Source organism: Nerophis ophidion, linkage group LG05 (assembly GCF_033978795.1).
Source record: "Nerophis ophidion isolate RoL-2023_Sa linkage group LG05, RoL_Noph_v1.0, whole genome shotgun sequence".
In the NCBI taxonomy this organism is placed as follows: Eukaryota; Metazoa; Chordata; class Actinopteri; order Syngnathiformes; family Syngnathidae; genus Nerophis; species Nerophis ophidion.
In genome coordinates this window covers 37387099-37407763 of record NC_084615.1, presented here as the reverse complement: position 1 = coordinate 37407763, position 20665 = coordinate 37387099, and the positions used below count along the sequence as shown (strand labels likewise).

Genomic DNA, 20665 nt, shown 5'->3' with positions numbered 1-20665 from the left:
TGAAGTCACTTTTTAAATGCACGTCATTGTTTATTACAGATTTTTACTGTCATTGTTTCTATTATGTTAAAATGTCAATAGTTCATGAGCTTGGCAAATAAAAAAATAATAAATCGTTTCGAATCCAACTCCATATCCAAGTGTTTCAGAACACATAATTTAGACACATGAAAAAATAATATTGGTTAAGTTTGTTTATTATTTTAAAGCGAAACCTGAAATTTATTTATCTAAATAATTATGTACAGAGGAGGGAAGGAGGCGACAACCAGGGCACAACTGCGGTTCACAAGGTTTATTTAAACCTTTGATGATACGTGGCGTGTGTATGCCGCTCTAAGTGAATGAGTGATGACTATGTGTAATATTAATAATGTAAATGTTACCAGGGTTTGTTGTCTATGAGTGTTGGTTGTATCCTTCGTCAAATCCAGAGGGGCAAGGCGAAGAGGCAGTTCGTGAGCAGGCAAGATGTCGGGGGCAGGAGCGAGGCCACATGGTCTGGGTCTGAACAGAGAGGTCGTGGATCGAGGAAGGCAGTTAGGAATCCGGATGGATGTCGAGAGGCAAGGTAGGATCACGGAAGACAGGGGAGTCACTGTGGAAAACACAAGGGACATGAACAAGGGACTCGGAGAGAGCAAAGAGCAAAGCACAGGGAGGGAATGCCAGCCGTAATGCTTACTGAGAAGATAGCGACGTTTTGGCAAAGGTTCCTCGGGTCTGTTGGTTTTTATGCTGCTCCCTCTCATCAAATCCAGGTGTGTTGATTCTTGACAGGCTGCAGGCTTGTTGCTGCTTGGGCGTGCTGCACTGTCTGGGTGCACTGTCAGCGGAGGCCTCTCTTGGCGCACTGCTAGCAGAGGCGCACGCAGCTCCAGCTGCTGAGGAAATGTGGGTTTGACTCCGCGTCGTGACAATAATTTTGTCTATCAAGTTTCATTTTTGTAAGTTGTACCCAAATATATTGGCTAATAGACCATACAATTTTGTTTTGGTGTTTAATTAGCACAATACAACTGTGTGGAATTTCTTTTCTTTGTGTCACATATAAGTTTTTTTTTAATTATTATTATTATTATTTTTTTTGTCCTGTCCAGCTACTCAGGCAAAACATATTGTTGATGTAGATGCCTGTGGAGAGGCGGAACCGACGGTCCGACAGCGGGGCAGGGCACGCTGGAGCCCTGCCCAAGATGGCGGCAAGGAGGTGGAGAATGCGGCGGAACGGAGAGGCGGGACGTGCTGGGAGCAACGCCGCAATCTGATTCAGGTGTGTGGATCGCGCACCCGCACATGGTTGACTTATCTCCTCGCAGAGTATACAAGGGGAGAAGGAAGAAAGATCAGGGAAGGAGGTGGAGTGTCCGCAACATTGACGAGGAGCTCGATGACGGCGGCTGAAAGAGCGGACCGTGAGAGAGCAGAAGGAGGAAGGAACTGAAAAGCGACCCGACCACAGACAAACTTTATTGAAAAATAAAAAAGTCAAACCTGCTCAAAAGCGTGTCCTTTCTGGGTGTTCCACTGAACCCGAGTGACGACAGCAAGAGACTGTCACAATGTCCATATTGGCTGTACAGATTCACTTTACAAAAGATAAGTGTGGTATACTTCTGTTGTTGCCTTATTTGTGTTTGACTTTATTGAATGGATTTATATTATTATTTGGTGCAGCCGGGCCGGAGCAGGAGGGGATAGAAAAAGCAAAAAAGGAAGACAGAGGGGAAATTGCGGGGACAAGACGGGGATAAGAGAGAGGGACAACAACAACAGCAAGACCAACAACAACAGAACAACATCATCAAATAGGATTTGTACAAATATGATGGTAAAAATGATAGCAAAGAAGCAGTTAGTGAGATAAATATTAATAACACCGAAATGACAGTGACCATTTTTACACTACCAATGGAGCAATACAAATACAATAGAAATAGCACTATTGATAATGAATAATAACAATAATTTACTTCAATTATCAACAATACAACAGTTTCAAATGCAACAATACATAGATGTAATGATAACTTCAAATACAAAAGAAAGCAGATAAATGGAGGTGAAGAAAGAGAAGCCAACTATATCAACCTTGTAGATTGTTATAGTAACAATTGGTTACGCTTCTTCAGCGTCCCATGTGTTACTCAGTTTACCCTAGGGCAACAACGTTAATATATGTTTGATGAAACATGATTATATGCACAAGTGTATGTATGTCTATGTACTTGTATATGTATAGTATGTGTACATGTTTGTTTGTACAGTGATTGTACATGTACAGTATGTTTATAGCCATATATATGTTCTAATCAACAAATCCTCGTTATTTTCTATCAGGGCAAAACAAACGCTTTGGCAAAAACGGCAGTTTAAGCGCAGCAAGTCCGTCATGTTTGTCTGCTATACCACTGCAGGGGCTGTTGCATACATGTAAAGCTTACACTGGTACAGTTCAAACATTAAATAACGGTAAACTTCTGATAAGGTTTTTCAAACAATTTCTCAAGGGAACATAGTTGAGTTGATGAAAGACCAACTGCTTTATCGACAAGAGTAGTGAAGTGAAGTGAATTATACTAATATTTATATAGCGCTTTTCTCTAGTGACTCAAAGCGCTTTTACATAGTGAAGCCCAATATATAAGTTACATTTAAACCAGTGTGGGTGGCACTGGGAGCAGGTGGCCAAAGTGTCTTGCCCAAGGACACAACGGCAGTGACTAGGACGGCGGAAGAGGGGACCGAACCTGGAACCCCCAAGTTGCTGGCACAGCCACTCTACCAGCCGAGTTATGCCGCAAAAGAGTACAAAACACAAGTAATACCCTTTCAACTAATTTAATCCATTCCTATATGCCATTTAAAAGACCTGCACACACGCTTCCCTTGGTCTTACAAACTAACAAACACCTCTCCTCCCTTCAGATTTCCCTTAAAAGGTCATTAAACGTGATCAAAGCTCGAAACCTGGAAACATGCTTTATCAAACGCAAAAGCAAAGGTATTGTACAAAAGGTGCTTTAACTTGGAAAAGCATGGAAAAAGACTGCAATATTCAGTATTATATTGGATTTTTAAATTAAATTTTGGTGATGCCCTAAGTGCGACTATGATTATATTTTTGGCCCTTGCTATATATTAAAAGTAATATAAATTAATTATTATTGAGAAGTATAAATATACACTACACTAATTTGCTTTGTCACATATATAACAAAAAGGGTAACACTTTAGTATGGGGAACATATTAAGTTAAAGTACCAATGATTGTCACACACACGAGGTGTGGCAAAATTATTTTTCTGCATTTGACCCATCACCCTTGATAAAACCCTAGGAGGTGAGGGGTTCCGTAACGTGGACTTTGGTGCAGTTTTCGGCGTGGATAGTTTTCCCGAGATGCAAAAGAAGATGATGGGACGAGGTGTGAAGGTAAATACATGTTTTAATTATACTATAAAAGTGCAAACAAAAGGCGCTCACAGCTGAGGCAAAAAACTTGACTAAGGAAACAAAACTAACACTAAGGCAGAACTACGGACATAAAACAAAAACACTTACGGTGACAAGAGCAGAGCAGCATAAACTATAAAAATTGCATGAAGCAGTAAACATGGCATGAAACAGAGTGAACCATGCATAAAACAATCAATGACGCCAGAACGACCAACTGAAAAACCAGGCTTAAATAGATATGTCATGATTGACAACAGGTGCATGAGTCCCATGAGGACAGGTGAAAAATAATGGGTTGCCATGGTGACAGGAACTAATGGAGTCTTGAAGTAACAGAACCTACAGTAACTATCAATCATATTTATATAGCCCTAAATAACAAAACATGATCACAAGACATGACAAGGGGAACATTTTTTAAGTAACAAAGACTTAATTTAGAGTTATTTGGTTCGGGTTAGGGTTATTTGGTTAGGGTCAGGGTTAGAGGGTTATGGTTAGTGTCAGTTTCAAACACTGATGACATCTATTAAACAAGACAAGAAGCCAGGATTTAAACAGAGACAGAATTAAATTCGGCTCAATTGAGGAGAGACGTCTGGGCTGTACTCTTTGTAAAGTCTCACCACACTCCGGTGAAAGATTGTACGCCTCCTATTTTATTTTTAACTTTCCCTGATTACATGGCAACAGCTGTTTTTAAGGGAGGGGGTCGTAAACAGCCATCGCCTTTGGTTACAGAACAGTTCAAAGAAAGAAAAGGTCGTAAACAGCCATTGCCCTCGGTCACAGAACAGTTTAAAGAAAAGGTGCCTTGAAGGGAGTCAGGCCCTGCTTCCTCTCTGCTTTGTAGTTCTCAGGTTAAAACTAAATATTTTTGTGGATTACAATACATCAAAGAAACAGAACACTTTCATGTTGCTTCCCATCCTACACAGTGGAGTTTTACAAGCCTTCTTCTTGGTATGTTCAAAGACAGCTTTTCCCTTCTTGCCGGGAACTCATGGCAACACAAGGTTTTGTGATAACTTAGATAAAATTATTCTGACAGTTAGGGTTAGGGTTTTTGTATAATAAGGACAGGCAGAATAAGGCATTAATAAGAACTTAAAGGCCTACTGAAATGAGATTTTCTTTTTCAAACGGGGATAGCAGGTCCATTCTATGTGTCATACTTGATAATTTCGCGATATTGCCATATTTTTGCTGAAAGGATTTAGTAGACAACATCGACGATAAAGTTTGCAACTTTTGGTCGCTAATAAAAAAGCCTTGCCTGTACCGGAAGTAGCAGACGATGTGCGCGTGACGTCTCGGGTTGTGGAGCTCCTCACATCCGCACATTGTTTACAATCAGGGCCACCAGCAGCGAGAGCAATTTGGACCTAGAAAGCGAACTATTTCCCCATTAATTTGACCGAGGATGAAAGATTTGTGGATGAGGAAAGTGCGAGTGAAGGACTAGGAAAAAAAAAAACTAGACGGCAGAGCGATTCAGATGTTATTAGACACATTTACTAGTATAATTCTGGAAAATCCCTTATCTGCTTATTGTGTTACTAGTGTTTTAGTGAAAGTCGGAGGGGGTGTGGCCACCACGGGTGTGGTGACCGCCAGTGTCTCTGAGGGAAGCCACGTTTCTCGACGAGGCAAAGGGAAGGCAATCGTTGGGGCCGGGCTGAGATTTAGTTTTTTTCCCCCTTCCTCCACGGTGGAAGCATCCCACGTTGGGGGCGGCCGGTCGAAGGAGGCAAGAGAGTCTGCAGCTGCCTCTTTGACAGGTGCACGAGGAATGACGCAAGCTCTCTGCTCATGTCTGCGGAAAGAGCCGACTTATTGCCACCATTTTCTCACCGAAACCTACCGGATGACATGTGGTAGGGAACCAGGTTCGCGTGACCGCTCTGTTCCATAGTAAAGCTTCACCGTCATCTTTCGGGAATGTAAACAATTAAACACTACCTTTGTTTGTGTTGTTAAAGGCGGCCGCAATACACCGCTTCCCACCTACAGCTTTCTTTTTTGACGTCTCCATTATTAATTGAACAAATTGCAAAAGATTCAGCAACACAGATTTCAAGAATACTGTGCAATTATGCGATTAAAGCAGATGACCAATAGCTGGGATCGAGGCTAGAACAAAAGATCAGCTACAATCCGTGATGTCACACGCACGCATCATCATACCGCGACGTTTTCAACAGAATACTTGGCGCGAAATTTAAAATTGCAATTTAGTAAACTAAAAATGCCGTATTGGCATGTGTTGCAATGTTAATATTTCATCATTGATATATAAACTGTCAGACTGCGTGGTGGGTAGTAGTGGGTTTCAGTAGGCCTTTAATAATGACTATATAAGAGCCAACATGTTACTAATTTGCATGTAAATACGCAACTAATTAATGGTGAATATGTTCCCCATACTAAAGTGTAAACCCAAAAAGATACGATTTGGATGTTTTGTCAAAAATATCTTGGCAGATATTGGATTGGTTTTAGCATCCTTTATGGACAAAATGTATCAAAGTGACCTTTTTTATGCATGTGGCCCTCAGTAGAAGAGATTTGGCACCTTGCTATAACGCTGCAGGGCTTTTGCATACATGCAAAGCTTACAGTGATACATGATAGGTCAGTTCAAACATTAAATAACGGTAAACTTCTTGTAAAGTTGTCAAACAATTTTTCAAGGGAACAGAGTTGAGTTGATGAAAGACCAACGGAGTGCAAAATACGAGTAAAACCCTTCCAACTAATTTCATCCATATACCTTAATTTAATTACATTTAAGAGACCTGCACACACGCTTCCCTTGGTCTTACACACTGAAAAACAATTCCTCCCTTCAGATCTCCACTAAAAGGTCAATAAACGTGATCAAAGCTGTCATGTGACTCCATGGGAAATCACAGCACAGGCGCAGGCGTGCATACCGAGCAAAAGCGTGCAAACAACCCCCGATGATCGCTACCTCAACGAGCACACTGGGGCTCGCAGGCGCGGCGCTACAAGAGGAATGAGACACCAGCCTTCATCCGAACCTTGAGATATGAGCCGTGCGTGCGTGTGTGCGTGTGGCGGGCCTTACTCCTCGCCCCAGCTGCTTAAGAATCCAGTCACATCTCTTGCTCGCAGGCAGGCAGTAAGGCGCTTTCACGCTCACAGGTTTTCTTTGCTTTACTCTAATTCCCCTTTCTTACCCCGCATATGTGTGTGTGTGTGTGTGTGTGTGTGTGTGTGTGTGTGTGTGTGTGTGTGTGTGTGTGTGTGCATAATTCGGAGGCGTTTTGTTGTTGTTTCTTGACTTCCGTTTTGTGTGCAGCACTTGTGTGTTGCCTCTCAGCAGCACTGTTAAACCACACTTTTAGACCTGAGCTTTTGGCTCTGGGCTGCAAGGCCCCTGCATGGGCTGATGCAACCCCCCCCCCCCCCCACCACACACACACACACACACATAAAAGGCTTTAGCTGCTAGCTGATGTGTGACGGCCCGCCAATCAAACAGAGCTCCGTAGAGACGCCTCGCAAAGGAGGAGGAGAGCTGCCTGGGAGTGGAGGTAGGGGGGAGCAGAGAGGGCATCAGTGTCTTTCTGTCGGGGGGGCCGCTAGCTGCCGCTCTCTGGCTGTCTCCTTATCTCCTCACTCCTCACTCTCACCCCCAAGTGACTGACTTTGGCAGCTCTACCTCTCCCCCCGTCCCCCCACCCCTACAATCCTTCTTCCCCTGCAGCCCCCCCACTGCTGCACACCGCCAAGATCTTCATACCTGACCAGATGTCAGTTCCTCTTAGCCGCATTCACTCTTCACAAGTCTTCCACTCCGAAAAAAAAAAAAAAAACACATCATGTGAAAGCAAGATTTAAGAAAAAACAACAACATATACCTGTGCAGATTCTTTTTGTGTTGGATCGCAGCCAGGAAGTCGCATTTCCCGCAGCTGTGCAGCTTTCACACGGCACCATTTTACTCGCTTAGAATGCAATCAAAACCCGGAAACACGTTTTATCAAACACAAGAGCAAAGGTGTTGTTCTAAAGATACTGTATCTTGGAAAAGCATGGACAAAAAGACTACAATTTTCAATGTGAGACAGATCTGGACTACAGACAGGCCAGTCTATTACCCGCACTCTTTTACTATGAAACCACGCTGTTGTAACACATGGCTTGGCATTGTCCAGCTGAAATAAGCAGGGGCGTCCATGATAACGTTGCTTGGATGGCAACATACACTATATTGCCAAAAGTATTCTCCACTGGACTTTAGAGCAGTGGAGACGTGTTCTCCGGAGTGATGAATCACACTTTTCCATCTGGCAATCTGATGGACGAGTCTGGGTTTGGAAGTTGCCAGGAGAACGATACTGTTCGGACCGCATTGTGCCGAATGTGAAATTTGGCGGATGAGGAATTATGGTGTGGGGTTGTTTTTCAGGAGTTGGGCTTGGCCCCTTAGATCTAGTTAAATGAACTTTGAATGCTCCAGGATACCAAAACATTTTGGACAATTCCATCCTCCTCTTCCAACATGACTGTGCAGTAGGGCACAAAGCAAGGTCCATAAAGACATGGATGACAGAGTCTGGTGTTGATGAACCTGACTGGCATGTACAGAGTCCTGACTTGAACCCAATAGAACACCTTTGAAATGAATTAGAATGGAGACTGAGAGCCAGGCCTTCTCGTTTGTGACCTCAGCAATGTGCTTTTTTTAAAAAAAGGTAGAAAATTCTTAAAAACACTCCGCAACCTTGTGGAAAGCCTTCGCAGAAGAGTTGAAGTTGTAATAGCTGTAAAAGGTGGACACACATCATATTGAACCCAATGGGTTAGGAAAGGAATGGCACTTTAAGTTCAGATGTGAGTCAAGGCAGGTGGCCAAATACTTTTGGTAATATAGTGTATGTTGCTCCAAAACCTGTATGTGCCTTTCAGCATTAATGGTGCCTTCACAGATGTGTAAGTTACCCATGCCTTGGGCACTAATACACCCCCATACCATCACAGATGCTGGCTTTTAAACTATGCGCCTATAACAATTCGGATTGTTCTTTTCCTCTTTGTTCCGGAGGACGCCACGTCCAGTTTCCAAAAACAATTTGAAATGTGGACTTTTCAGACCGCAGAACACTTTTAAACTTTGTATCAGTCCATCTTGGATGAGCTTGGGCCCAGTGAAGCCGGCGGCGTTTCTGGGTGTTGTTGATAAACGGCTTTTGTTTTGCATAGTAGAGTTTTAACTTGCACTTACAGGTATAGCGACCAACTGTAGTGACTGACAGTGGTTTTTTGAAGTGTTCTTTGGTAAAGCCTGGAAAAACACTACAATATACGGCAAATCCGGGCCACATGCGGCCCGTTAAGATTTTCAATCCGGCCACCGGAAGTTCGACATATTTTTTTTTAGACCTTTTACATCAAAACTGTCGCCGCCATTATGATGAGTAGTGCTGTTTATAAATGACCGATAGTCTTGAACTATAGAAAGTATAGTGTTGAGTGTTGTACGAGTTATTGCGTCACATCAGCTCAGACGAGGGACAATGCAGAGTGGGCGGGGTTCTTTTTCAGAGCAGCCAGCTCAAAATGCGTGTGTCAAGAACAGATGCGTAAGCACATTTTTACATGATAATATAACATATTGTAGGTGTTTATTACACTTTGGGATGTTCATATGTTGTTAATATTCAGTGTTCTATTGTTCAGATTTAATATTGTAAATCCCATTTTCTTAATTTTCATGTACTTTTGGGTGTCCCATTCAGTAAAAAACTGTAAAATTCCATTCCGTTTTTTTGAGGTGGTCTGTCATAAAGTTTTTAGGATTCTATCGGACATTGTGACTTTTGGTATTAGTGTTCCTGAAAAAAAGGGACCTAATCACACATATTTGTACATCCAAATGTGTATATATTGTCACGCCCATGAGATCAGGTTTTGTTTTGGTCACGTTTGTTTTTGTTTTTTGGACAATCGGTTCCTATGTTTGCACTTCCTTGTTTTTTTTATCACCATAGGAACTCATCAGTTTCACCTCATGTCACGCCCCTGTCCTCAGCCCTCACACCTGTTGTTAATTATCATAGCTATTATTTAAGCTACAGTTACCAGGTAGTCGGCCCAGCAAATTTCCGTATTCCTCAACCCCTCCATGCCAAGCCATTCTGTTTACCTCATGCTCATGTCACAGTAAGTTTTTGGTTTTCTTTATGCCACAGTGCAAGTGTTTTGAGTCACGTTTAAAGTTTATAGCCTTTGTGCTAGTCTTTTGTTTTGTAGTCAAATTTGTTCTCCGCCCTCGTGCGTGCCTTTTATTTGCTTCCTTGGTTTGTAGTTTGTCAGTAATAAATAAAAATGTACTCACATTCACGTCTGGCTCGTGCTAATTTCCCTTTGCGTTGGAAAACCAACTATCCCATAGTCCAAGTCCTGACATATAGAATTTATACACACATACACCTTTGCCCCCTGGCACATTTTTTCTGTCAATATGGCCCCTGGGTCAAAATATTTGCCCAGCTCTTATATACAGTATTCCATTGGAATTTTGAATGCAATTTTGGTGGTGTCAAAGATATTTTTAACCCTCGGTATGTATGAAAAATAATATTAATTCATTTATATTTAGAAGTATTATCATATACCAAACTTATTTGCTTTGTCACCAATATAACCAAAAATATACAATTTGTATGTTTTGTTTGAATACCTTAGCAGATATTGGATTGGTTTTTGCATCATTTATGGACAAATGTGTCAAAGTGACCTTTTTTATGCATGTGGTCCTCAGTAGAAGAGATTTTACATATTTCACATATGAACCGATACAGTACCGTCCATGAGAATCGATACCGGTACTCAGGGTACCGATTTTCAGTTCTTTTGTGCGTGTGTTGATGTGTTAATGTCATTTTGTTTAATAACGGTTTATTTTTATTTTAAGATGTTTTCATTTAACACTTAACAGTAAGATGATAGTTACGACTGTGTTGTCCAGTTGCTATCTCTTGTTTTCTTACACTTTTGTGTTTTGTTTGCAAGTAAGTCAGTAAGTCCTTGGTGCGTTGCTTTAATCAGGTAGTTGTCTTTGCCATTAAGTTATATATGCCAGTTTTAAGTCCTTTGTTGAGCACAAGAGAGTGTTTGCCTGCAACAGAGGTGTCAAAGTAATTTTCACTGAGGGTGATCGCTTCAAACAGTGAATACTATTATTGTACAATTTTTTTATGCTTTTTATTAGATTTTTTTAAAAACTAAAATGTAAGTCACAATAATTTCACTTTAAAATGTAGTATGTAATACTGTAAATTGAAAACCAGTATTGATATTTTAATAGTTTAAAAAACGGAAGCGCAGTGGCCAGAATTTTACTGTAAAATTTGTATTAGTTTTTTTTTACTGTAAATTAAAAACAACTTCAATTTTACAGTACAATTTTGGCACCTGAGCTGCCAGTTAGATGTTTTAGTTTTTTTCAGCAAAATCAACAACTGCAGATTTTTCGGTGTATTACTGTAAATACGGCACCACAGTTTATTACAGTAAAATAACAAACTGTTTTTTTCAATTGAGAGAAAAATGCTGTAAAAAACACGTAAATTTGACAAATTACCATAAAATCTATTGCTACCTTTACATTGATGGATAACTTGTTTTGAAATCCTTATTAGTATTTATTTATATTCAAAAAATGGTTTGAATGTTTGATAAAATATTTTTGCTTAATTAGACAAATTTTAAGTTAACATAATTTTCGATTACATGTAGTATTTTTTTTTCTCCCAAAATAGAAATAAATAATACATTTAGTAAGAAAGGTTGCAGTACTTTATTGATATATACTATTTCCAGGCTTTCAAGGGCCAAATGAAATAAAGTGACGGGCCACATCTGGCCCCCGGGACTTGAGTTTGACACATGTGGCCTTTAAGTATTGCACTTACTACACATTAGTGGCCTGTGGTTTACCAAAGGTTTGCGTGTATTACAAACTCCGCTTCCATATGAGTTGGGAAATTGTGTTAGATGCAAATATAAACGTAATACAATGATTTGCAAATCATTTTCAACCCATATTCAGTTGAATACGCTACAAAGACAACATATTTGATGTTCAAACTGATAAACATTTTTTTTTTTTTTGCTAATAATCATTAACTTTAGAATTTGATGCCAGCAACACGTGACAAAGAAGTTGGGAAAAGTGGCAATAAATACTGATAAAGTTGAGGAATGCTCATCAAACACTTATATGGAACATCCCACAGGTGTGTAGGCTAATTGGGAACAGTTGGGTGCCATGATTGGGTATATAAGCAGCTTCCATGAAATGCTAAGTAATTCACATATAAGGATGGGGAAGGGTCACCATTTTGTAAACACATTTTCGAACAGTTTTAGAACAACATTTCTCTATGAGCTATTGCAAGGAATCTAGGGATTTTACCATCTACGGTCCGTAAAATCTTTAAAAGAGTTCAGAGAATCTGGAGAAAGCACTGCACGTAAGCGATGATATTACGGACCTTTGATCCCTCAGGCAAAAACCAACATCAGTGTGTAAAGGATATCTCCACAAAGGGCTCAGGAACACTTCATAAAACCACTGTCAGTAACTACAGATGGTAGCTACATCTGTAAGTGCAATTTAAAACTCTACTATGCAAAGCCAAACCCATTTATCAACAATAACCTGGGCCCGAGCTCATCTAAGATGGACTGATGCAAAGTGGAAATGTGTTCTGTGGTCTGACGAGTCCAGATTTCAAATTATATTTGGAAACAGAGGATGTGGTGTCCTCCAGAACAAAGAGGAAAATAACCATCCGGATTGTGATAGGTGCAAAGTTCAAAAGCCAGCATCTGTGATGGTATGGGGGTGTATTAGTGCCCAAGGCATGGGTAACTTACACATCTGTGAAGGCACCATTAATGTTCAAAGGTCCAAACAGGTTTTGGAGCAACATATGTTGTCATCAAAGCAACGTTATCATGGACGCCCCTGCTTATTTCAGCAAGACAATGCCAAGCCACGTGTTACAACAGTGTGGCTTCGTAGTAAAAGAGTGCGGGTACTTTCCTGGCCCGCCTGCAGTCCAGACTTGTTTCCCATCGAAAATGTGTGGTGCATTATGAAGCGTAAAATGCGACAGCGGAGACCCCGGACTGTTGAACGACTGAAGCTCTACATAAAACCAGACTGGGAAAAAAAATTCCACTTTCAAAGCTTCAACAATTAGTTTCCTCAGTTCCCAAACGTTTATTGAGTGTTGTTAAAAGAAAAGGTGATGTAACACAGTGGTGAACATACCCTTTCCCAACTACTTTGGCACGTGTTGCAGCCATGAAATTCTAAGTTGATTATTATTTGCAAAAACAAATTAAGTTTATGAGTTTGAACATCAAATATCTTGTCTATGTTGTGCATTCAATTGAATATGGGTTGAAAAGGATTTGCAAATCATTGTATTCCATTTATATTTACATCTAACACAATTTCCTAACTCATATGGAAACGGGGTTTGCAAAACACAAAGAAAAAAACATTTGGATTTTGAAATCTTGAACTCACATGCTTTTATTATGAACGCACAACGCAGTGTCGTTTCACAGCGGCCCGCCCCTTTACTCACAGGCTCCGATGGTATGAGTGTAACGGACGGGGTGAGACATGCAGCAGACAAAATGTAAAACAGTTGTAAGGATTGTTGCCACAAATATGACATTGTTTAAAATGTCTTCCCATCTGTTTACTACGATGGTCACTCGTCTAACATTGTCATTGTTTCCAAGCAATGCCAACAATAACAAACATATTTTGTCGACTCATTTCAACACAAAACCAGCAAAATATTGAATGCAGGCTGTAAAGTGACAGCACACTGAGTTGTCAGTGGGCAGGGGCGTCACTAGTTTTTAATGTCAGGGGGGCTTAGCCCCCAGGAGATGCACAGAATGCGAGCGAACGTAGCGCACGAGCCCAAAACTTGAACGACTAAAGCTCTACATAAAACAAAAATGGGAAAGAATTCCACTTTCAAAGCTTCAACAATTAGTTTCCTCAGTTCCCAAACATTTATTGAGTGTTGTTAAAAGAAAATGTGATGTAACACAGTGGTGAACATGCCCTTTCCCAACTACTTTGGCACGTGTTGCAGCCATGAAATTCTAAGTTAATTATTATTTGCAAAAAAAAAAATAAAGTTTATGAGTTTGAACATCAAATATCTTGTCTTTGTAATGCATTCAACTGAATATGGGTTGAAAAGGATTTGCAAATCATTCTATTCCATTTATATTTACATCTAACACAATTTCCCAACTCATATGGAAACGGGGTTTGTATGATCCAATCAGAATTCAGGTAGCTTATGTTGCCATGCTGTACCAAATCTGCCCGAGGCCTTCAGAATCAACAATGCGGCGTCCTAGCACTTACAGTGATCGGGGACATACAGTTATAGATAGTTGTGATAGCAAATCAGATCACGAGTTGTTGTCAGTAAGGCCTTCTAGATGGCCTCACTTTGAACATGAAATTTACGCGTCCTGTGATTGGATACTCATTGGGACCGTTAGCAGATGAATTTGAGAACACATAGAGTTGAGAGACAGTTGCAATAGCCAATCAGATCTCAAGTTGTTGACAGTAGCCTATCGAGGTAGCCTGATGTTAACGAGATTGTGATTGGATACTCACTTGTCATTCCAAAGTGAATATCCATTCACAAGTTTCAATTTTGCAGGAAGCAGGAAGTGTTGCGCCTTAGCCAGACCCGTATGCCAGAGAAGGGGAACAAAACGTTGATTAGATCGCAAATATATCTTTGCAAGGCCATTTTTTAGAAGGATATTTAAAGAGAAACTACATCTTGTGAGACAATGTCGGCCAACCCCAGAAGCGAGCTCAGCTGTTCTGGCGAAGAAATGGTCGCCATTTCCACTTGAACTAGCCAACAACGAGGGGTACTACTGTCTTATACGGAGTCGAAAAGGTTGTATAAATTGTGAGTTCAAATATTTTATTTTTTCACGTTTAATATATGTTTTTTGCTGCGATAGGCTCCAACGACCCCAAAAGGAACAAGCAGTAGAAAATGGATGGATGGATAGAATTTTGACAGAACCACATAAGATTTGTTTTAATTGCGGCAGAAAATAACCTGTTTTGTACAATGTTGATGTGGTTCAATGCTCAGTAGTGCATGAATGTGTTCCTGTATAGTATTTCTCCAGCAATGTTCATGTGGTGACATAAATTATGGTATTTTGAGAGGTAATCATTGAAGTCGGACATCACTGAAGGCCTAGGTGGGAAACGCAGAGCAGTAACAAGGATTCGTACCAGGAAATTAAGTTCCTGGACGACAGCTCTACCATTTGAGCCACGCACCTTACATCACATAGAAAAAAATGCTTGGTTTGAGTTGAACAAAAACAGGTAGTGACCGTAGGAAAATACATCATTTGGGGAAAAAATATCCCCTAAACTTCAGTTTATCTTCAGCTTCGGAGCCAATGTGTAATATATGATAGGAGTATTTTTTAAGTGGCACAGGCCACTGACAAATGATGCATCACTACTGCCGCACTTCCTTTGCAAGAGTACAGTTTAGTTCAGTTGAGTAAACTCCTGGGGCACAAAAATAATAGTTTTGTTTTTTAGACTACCGATTGCAGTGTCAAGAACAATCACTTCCAAGTGTGGACATTGGAGTTCCATTCATCTCTCACTAAGTAGTGATGTGCGATACCACTAAAATTCAGGCTGGTATCGGCGATAAACATACTTTGTGCATATATACCTAATGTGTCTGCTAAAATGTAAGAGTTGATTGTTTTCAAATAATAACACATTTAACTTAAAAAAACAGTACATTTATGAGGAAAAGAGCAAAAAATCAAAATGTAATGAGAAAAAGCTGACATTTATAAACTAGAAATACATACATACATATATATATATATATATATATATATATATATATATATTTTTTTTTTTTTTAATGATGAAAAAATATTAAAATGGCCGACCCTTATTTGACTTTTCAGTATGCGGCCCTTGGTGAAAGAGGTTTGAGCACCCCAATCTAAAATATTAGAAGCTCTCGAAATAAAAATAAAATATACTTAAAATTAGAGCTGTCAAAGTTAATAATGCATTAACTATACATTTCAATAAGGGCACATTTTTTCACGGGCGATTAAGGCTCACATGTCCATTTTGACCCTCCTGAAGTGCCGTAGCGGGGGTAACTTGGCTGTAGTTCACTTGTTATCCATGAGCCACAAGCGAGCAGAAATGGACAAAGGAAAGTCTACCTAATTGAAATATCAGGTTTAAAGCCATGGCCCGTTGTTCTCCCGACGAGAAAGGACTCTTGTTCGCTGTTAGAAGAGGCGACATCCCTGCAGCGAACGCCTGCTGCGCGCGTAGTTCAGGTGGGTGGTGCTTTACTTCCGTGCTCAGATTACGGTTAAGGTGCGGTGATAACATAACATTTAGATTGTTACTGTGACTGATTTAGTAAGTACGATGACATCAAAACATGTCAAGACACTTTCTCAAACCAATCACACACTTTTCCAGCTTCCAAATAAAAGCCTCCAGGGACCCCCAAAAGGGACACGCGGTCGAAATTGGATGGGTGGATATGACAAAAACATATTTGACAATGAAAGCATCATCATAACAATCAATATCTTGTGTTATTTATGCGTGAAACTGTTATTTAAACATAAGAGTGTAGCTCCTCCTCTGAATGTAAGTGCTCCCAAAATATCAAATTAAATTCTGTATTTTTACAAAACACAAAATCTGGCAAGACACCAACAATGCTGTTTGAAAAAGCATAATGTTTAATACACATTTGTTTAAAGCATGGTGTTGAAACTCGACAAGTATTTGTCTAATGTACACTTCTTAATGATGAAAAGTTATATATATTATTTTTTAATTAACTATGAACAAAATGTGATTAATCCTGATTAAATATTTCAATCATTTGACATCTCTACTTAAAATATAAACAAAGTTTATCCATCCATCCATCCATCCATTCATCCATTTTCTACCGCTTGTCCTTTATGAGGTTGCGGGGGGTGCCGGAGCCTATCTCAGCTGCATTCGGGCGGAAGGCGGGGTACACCCTGGACAAGTCGCCACCTCATCTCAGGTCCAATACAGATAGACAGACAACATTCACACTCACATTCATACACTAGGGATCATTTAATGTTGCCAATCAACCGATCCCCAGGTGCATGTTTTTGGAGGTGGGAAGAAGCCGGAGTACCTGGAGGGAACCCACGCAGTCATGGGTAGAACATGCAAACTCCACTCAGAAAGGTCCCGAGCCCAGGATTGAACTCAGGACTACTCAGGACCTTCGTATTGTGAGGCGCATGCACTCATCGGCAGAGCACTTTATAATCCGGTGCGCGTTATGGTCTGGAAAATACGGTAAATATGAAAAAAAAATGTCCCTGGATGACATTCTGACAAAATTGCAATAGTGTCTTTTTAAATTTTTAATCCAATTGAACTCAAGACTACTCAGGACTTTTGTATTGTGAGGCACACACACTAACCCCTGTACCACCGTGCTGCCCAACACACAAAACTAAATATAAACAAAGTTTATATTTTGTTTTATTTAGGTAATTAAAAAGTATAATAATGGTAACGTATGAATTAATTAATAAATTGGAAAAAATACATCAACAACAATAAGCACTGTTAAATATGTAACTGAACATTAACATTTTATACAGGCAGAATTTTTGACACCCATGGTTGTTCAGTTACACAATCATATTATTATTATAACCATCATTTTTATTCTGTTCTTACATGGGAAAAAAATGAAAGAAGAGAATAAAAAATCAGTATGTAATGAGAGAAAGCTGAAATGTTGTAACTAATAATAATAATAACAATATACTAAGTCACCTATGATACAAAACTGACACAATATCTATTTTTAGCATTTTTCTAAATAAAGCAGAATCAATATGGCCTCCTGCATACTTTGACTTTTCAGTATGCGGCCCTTGGTGGAAAAGGTTTGGACACCCCTGAACTAAAGTATCGAAAGTATTGATGTTTTGATTTGAGAATCAATGTTAGAGCATAAAGGTCTGGTATCGGTGGCATCGATAATTCAGTATTGGTCTGCACATCACTATAACTAAGACTAGTGAGTTCTAAGCAACACTTGTGTTAATTTTCAAGAGCTAGTGTGCTATCAAAGTTATGATTATTCAGTGAATACATCATGCAGCCAACCAGTCATGTCTGAAGGGTAAGCTTATGTGGTGTCTCCACCCACTGGTGACGCCCTCGTGTGGCTGAAGCTTTAACTGCAGGGAGAGGATTTCATCCCGGCAAAGCCAAGCAACAAGACAAAAAAAAGAGTTGAGGAGAAGAAGCTGGCTCAGCAATATGGATCTGGAGGTTATTGAAGACAAGGAAGTCTTCATCAGCACCTCAGCGGCTGCCAATATCGCTGATTTATCAATACTGTGATGCACAATTTATGAAAAGAAAAAGTCTCACTCTTCATTACCGCCATCCTCGTCACTCGTACCTCATCCTTGTCATTATGACTACACCAGACAAAGCCATCAGGGGCATTCCAGACAGAAAAAACACAAATACCAGGATCCTTCATTCCTGGTATTTTTATATCAAAAAGGGGCTAGAAAATTAAGACCCATTAAGCTTTTCAATCAGGCCTCCCGGACATTCCCAAATCAATTTTTTAGATGGTTAAGATGGAAACTGTAGCCGCTATTATGATGTGCAGTGATGTGTTCAAATTACCGTAAGTCTTGAACTATACAAAGTATTTAAATGGTTGGACTCTGCGCTAGGCAGCACGATGACACAGGTGTTAGTGCAGGGGTCGGGAACCTTTTTGGCTGAGAGAGCTATACAAGCCAAATATTTTTAAAAGTATTTTCGTGAGAGCCATATAATTTATTTTTTTTAACACTGAATACAACTATAGGGGTGCATTTTTAAGAAAGACCAACATTTTTAGAGTATAATAAGTCTCTTATTCTTTTTAATAATAATAATCATAATAATGGATTAGATTTATATCGCGCTTTTCTATTATTAGATACTCAAAGCGCTCACAGAGAAGTGGGAACCCATCATTCATTCACACAAAGGTGGTGGTAAGCTACATCTGTAGCCACAGCTGCCCTGGGGTAGACTGACGGAAGCGTGGCTGCCAGTTTGCGCCTACGGCCCCTCCGACCACCACCAATCATTCATTCATCATTCATTCACCAGTGTGAGCGGCACCGGGGGATAGGGTGAAGTGTCCTGCCTAAGGACACAACGGCAGCAATTTGTATGTTAGTAGGTGGGAAGCGAACCTGCAACCCTCAGGTTTCTGGCCGGCCGCTCTACCCACTACGCCATGCCGCCCCAATAATAACATTGTTATTCTGAGGCTAACCAACAATAAATAAAACACTTCTTAACATTAATGCAACTTCTTGAACAGGAGCGGTAGAAACCGGATGGCTGGATGAAAATGCATGAGAATGTTTTATATTTTGAACGTTATTTTTGACACTGTGATTACCAGCAGAATTATTCATTACTTATCGTGTTAAGCAATGTCAGCTAAGAGTTATCTGAGAGCCAGGTGCTGTCATCAAAAGAGCCACATCTGGCTCTAGAGCCATAGGTTCCCTACCCCTGGGTTAGTGCATGTGCCTCACAATACAAAAGTCCTGAGTTGTCCTGGGTTCAATCCCGGGCTCGGGATCTTTCTGTGTGGAGTTTGCATGTTCTCCCCGTGACTGCGTGGGTTCCCTACGGGTACTCCAGCTTCCTCCCACCGCCAAAAACATGCACCTGGGGATAGGTTGATTGGCAACACTAAATTGGCCCTAGTGTGTGAATGTGAGTGTGAATGTTGTCTGTCTATCTGTGTTGGCCCTGTGATGAGGTGGCGACTTGTCCAGGGTGTACTCCGCCTTCCGCCCGAATGCAGCTGAGATAGGCTCCAGCGACTCCGAACGGGACAAGCAGTAGAAAATGGATGGATGGATGGAATCTGCGCTCTTGCATTATATACTAGTTACTATGGTAATCTACGTCACAGCAGGTCAAATGAGGCACCAAGCAGTGTGGGTGGGGAGCGTTTCCAAAGAGTGTTTCCAGAGTGGCCAGCCTGAAATGCGGATGTCAGGGACAGACGCGGAAGGAGATTTTTACATCAAAGTTTTAAAGCTTAGTGATGTATCAGATATATCAGATTTTATGTGTTTTTGTTTTTTTTACCCTTCGCGTTCATATTTCACTGTGGTAGTTGCATTTTTGGTGCGTTTCGCTTGATTGTAAAATATGTCGATCGAGAGGCGGTGTGACGTTCATACAATGTGTGTTTGCTGAGCATTGTGTTTTTCCCTCACCTGCTGTGGATTGGCAGCCGGTCAACACTTGCTGCCAATCAAAATGTTCCTATTTTTGTGTGTCTCGCGCACTCCTCAGTGCTCGAGGATTGATTGATGTTTGAATTGTTACATGCAAGACTGCTTCCTCTCTGTTTATCCTATTAAAATCCTCTTACCTGAGCTTCGTCCTCCTGGTTCATGCATTTGGGGTCACAACAACTGCAGCCATGCCAGGGCGTGACAATGCGGTTGTTTTTCCCAATCGAATTCAATGATAGCTAATGTTAGTAGATACATTTTGCTCGTCACTTTCATTTGCTGACCACACACAAAGGTAATGCACATGCATGTGTGTTACCAGTGGCGGGTCGTGCATTTCCCACCTAGGCCTTCAGTGATGTCCGACTTCAATGATTACCTCTCAAAATACCATAATTTATGTCACCACATGACCATTGCTGGAGAAATACGATACAGAAACACATTTACGCACTACAGGGCATTGTATAAAATAGGTTATTTTCTGGCGCATTTAAAAATCAGTAAACTGCATTAGCAATAGAGTCAAAATTAAAATTGCAAAAAATATATTAAACATGAAAAAAAATAAATATTTGAACTCATAATTTGTGACACCTATTTGACGCTGTATAAGCCAGTGGTACCTCTCGTCGATTCGAGTGGAAATGGCGGGCATTTCCCCGTATCATCGCCGACATTGTTTCACAAGATGTAGTTTCTCTTTAAATATCCATCCATCCATCCATTTTCTACCGCTTATTCCCTG

The 20665-nt window shown here is 40.4% G+C and overlaps 1 long non-coding RNA gene across 1 annotated transcript; it reads right to left on the bottom strand.

Annotated features, from left to right (window-relative positions):
• Positions 1-280: 280 nt before the first annotated feature.
• LOC133552361 (uncharacterized) lies at positions 281-6633 on the bottom strand. Its single transcript, XR_009806682.1, has 3 exons — positions 6504-6633; positions 686-881; positions 281-598 (listed from the first exon to the last, which is right to left on the bottom strand). It is a non-coding gene; the product is annotated as an uncharacterized LOC133552361 (long non-coding RNA).
• Positions 6634-20665: the final 14032 nt, after the last annotated feature.